This window comes from Arachis hypogaea, chromosome 14 (genome assembly GCF_003086295.3).
Source record: "Arachis hypogaea cultivar Tifrunner chromosome 14, arahy.Tifrunner.gnm2.J5K5, whole genome shotgun sequence".
In the NCBI taxonomy this organism is placed as follows: domain Eukaryota; kingdom Viridiplantae; phylum Streptophyta; class Magnoliopsida; order Fabales; family Fabaceae; genus Arachis; species Arachis hypogaea.
Window position 1 is genome coordinate 23,857,659 of NC_092049.1, and position 3,526 is coordinate 23,861,184.

The following is a 3,526-nucleotide window of genomic DNA, read 5'->3' on the forward strand; positions in this document are numbered from 1 at the left end:
TCTCCATGGTTGCAGAGGGAGATCCTTGAGTTTTAAACACAAGGAAGTTCTCATTCCATTGAAGGAATATTTCACCTCTGTCAACATCAATCACAGCTCTTGCTGTGGCCAGGAAAGGTCTTCCTAGGATGATGGATTCATCCTCTTCCTTTCCAGTATCCAGGACTATGAAATCAGTAGATATGTAAAGGCCCTCAACCTTTACTAATACATCTTCTACTTGTCTATAAGCCTGTCTTCTTGAGCTGTCTGCCATCTCTAGTGAGATTTTAGCAGCTTGCACCCCATAGATTCCCAGTTTCTCTATTACAGAGAGGGGCATGAGGTTTATTCCTGAACCAAGGTCACACAGAGCCTTAAAGATCATGGTGCCTATGGTACAGGGTATTATGAACTTTCCAGGATCCTGTCTCTTCTGAGGCAATGTCAGTTGATCCAGATCACTTAGTTCATTGATGAACAAGGGAGGTTCAACTTCCCAAGCATCAATACCAAACAATTTGGCATTCAGCTTCATGATTGCACCAAGAAACTTGGCAGTTTGCTCTTCAGTAACATCCTCATTCTCTTCAGAAGAGGAATACTCATCAGAGCTCATGAAGGGCATAAGGAGGTTCAATGGAATCTCTATGGTCTCTAGATGAGCCTCAGAGTCCTTTGGTTCCTCAGAGGGAAGCTCCTTATTGGTCACTGAACGTCCCAGGAGGTCTTCCTCCTTGGGATTTACGTCCTCTCCTTCCCTTACAGGTTCGGCCATGGCGCTTATGTCAATGGCCTTGCACTCTCCTTTTGGATTCTCTTCTGTATTGCTTGGGAGAGTACTAGGAGGGATTTCAGTGATCCTTTTACTCAGCTGGCCCACTTGTGCTTCCAAATTTCTAATGGAAGACCTTGTTTCATTCATGAAACTTACAGTGGCCTTAGATAGATCAGAGACTAAACTTGCTAAATTAGAAGCATTTTGTTCAGAATTCTCTGTCTGTTGCTGAGTTGATAATGGAAAAGGCTTGCTATTGCTAAACCTGTTTCTCCCACCATTATTAAAGCCTTGTTGGGGCTTTTGATCCTTCCATGAGAAATTTGGATGATTTCTCCATGATGAGTTATAGGTGTTTCCATAAGGTTCACCTAAGTAATTTACCTCTGCTATTGCAGGGTTCTCAGGATCATAGGCTTCTTCTTCAGAAGATGCCTCTTGAGTACTGTTGGATGCAGCTTGTATTCCATGCAAACTCTGAGAGATCATATTGACTTGCTGAGTCAATATTTTATTCTGAGCCAATATGGCATTCAGAGTATCAACTTCAAGAACTCCCTTCTTCATAGGCGTCCCATTACTCACAGGATTCCTTTCAGAAGTGTACATGAACTGGTTATTAGCAACCATGTCAATGAGTTCTTGAGCTTCTGCAGGCGTTTTCTTTAGGTGAATGGATCCACCTGCAGAAGTGTCCAGTGACATCTTTGATAGCTCAGATAAACCATCATAGAATATATCCAGGATGGTCCATTCTGAAAGCATGTCAGAAGGACACTTTTTGGTCAACTGTTTGTATCTTTCCCAAGCTTCATAGAGGGATTCACCTTCTTTCTGTCTGAAGGTTTGAACATCAGCTCTAAGCTTGCTCAGCTTTTGAGGAGGAAAGTACTTGGCTAAGAAAGTCGTGACCAGCTTATCCCAAGAGTTCAGGCTGTCTTTGGGTTGATAATCCAACCATAATCTAGCTCTGTCTCTTACAGCAAAAGGAAAAAGCATGAGCCTGTAGACTTCAGGATCTACTCCATTAGTCTTAATAGTATCACATATCTGCAAGAATTCAGTCAAAAACTGAAAAGGATCTTCAGATGGAAGTCCATGAAACTTGCAGTTCTGCTGCATCAGAGAAACTAATTGAGGTTTCAGCTCAAAATTGTTTGCTCCAATGGCAGGAATGGAGATGCTTCTTCCATGTAAATTGGAATTAGGTGTAGTAAAGTCACCAAGCATTCTCCTTGCATTGTTGTTGGGTTCGGCTGCCATCTCCTTTACTTGTTCGAAATTTTCAATTAAGTTATCTCTGGATTGTTGTAATTTAGCGTCTCTTAATTTTCTTTTCAGAATAGGATGAGAGAGGGATAATTTTCGAAAATTATTTTGAAAAAGAGTTAGTGATTTTCGAAAATGGTTTTTGAAAAATGTTAGTAATTTTCGAAAATTTTTGAAATCAAAAAATAAAAAATAAAAATAATTAGTTAATTAAAAAGAAATTTTTGAAAAAGAGGGGAGACATTTTCGAAAATTAGAGAGAGAGAGTTAGTTAGGTAGTTTTGAAAAAGTTAAGAAACAAACAAAAAGTTAGTTAGTTAGTTGAAACAAATTTTGAAAAGATAAGAAGTTAGGAAGTTAGAAAAGATATTTTGAAAAGATATTTTTGAAAAAGATAAGATAAGAAGATATTTTTGAAAAGATATGATAGGAATTAGTTTTGAAAAAGATTTGATTTTTAAAATCTCAATTAATGACTTGATTCACAAGAAATCACAAGATATGATTCTAGAACTTAAAGTTTGAATCTTTCTTAACAAGCAAGTAACAAACTTCAAATTTTTGAATCAAAATTTTAATTGATTATGTTATTTTCGAAAATTATGATATAAAATAAGAAAAAGGTTTTTGAAAATTATTTTTTTGGAATTTTCGAAAATAATCATGAATTTTGAAAAAGATTTTGAATTTTGAAAAAGATTTTGAAAAAGATAAGATTTTCAAATTGAAAATTTGATTTGACTCATAAGAAACAACTTGATTTTAAAAATTTTTGAAAAAGTCAATCCAAATTTTCGAATTTGATGAGAGAAAAAAAGGAAAGATATTTTTTGATTTTTGAATTTTTATGATGAGAGAGAAAAACAAGAAAAATGATGCAATGCATGAAATTTTTGAATGAAAACAATGAATGCATGTATGAATGATATGAATGTCAAGATGAACACCAAGAACACTTTGAATGTCAAGATGAACATCAAGAACATATTTTTGAAAAATTTTTGATGCAAAGAAAACATGTAAGACACCAAACTTAGAAATCTTTCATTTTTAGACTCTAAGAAACGAAAAATGCACATGTAAAACAAGAAAAGACACAAAACATGAAAACATCAAGATCAAACAAGAAGACTTACCAAGAACAACTTGAAGATTATGAAGAACACTTATGAATGCATGATATTTTCGAAAAATGCAAGATGCATATGCAATTGACACCAAACTTATGATATGACTCAAGACTCAAACAAGAAACACAAAATATTTTTTATTTTTATGATTTTCTAATTTTTTTTTGTATTTTTATTTTTATTTATTTATTTTTTTTCGAAAATTATTTAGAAAAAAGAAAAATAAGGATTCAAAATTTTTTAATATGAATTCCAGGAATCTTATGCTCTAAAGCTCCAATCAAAGGGTCAGGCATGGCTTAATAGCCAGCCAAGCTTTAGTATGTAACTCAGACATGACACGCCTGACATTCCTTACATTCAACAGCCA

General features: G+C 34.7%; 1 non-coding gene across 1 annotated transcript; it reads left to right on the plus strand.

The window, feature by feature from the left end:
* The first annotated feature begins 1,516 nt into the window (after window positions 1-1,516).
* Window positions 1,517-1,624, plus strand: LOC112745388 (small nucleolar RNA R71). The gene has a single exon (XR_003173320.1). It is a non-coding gene; the product is annotated as a small nucleolar RNA R71 (small nucleolar RNA).
* Window positions 1,625-3,526: the final 1,902 nt, after the last annotated feature.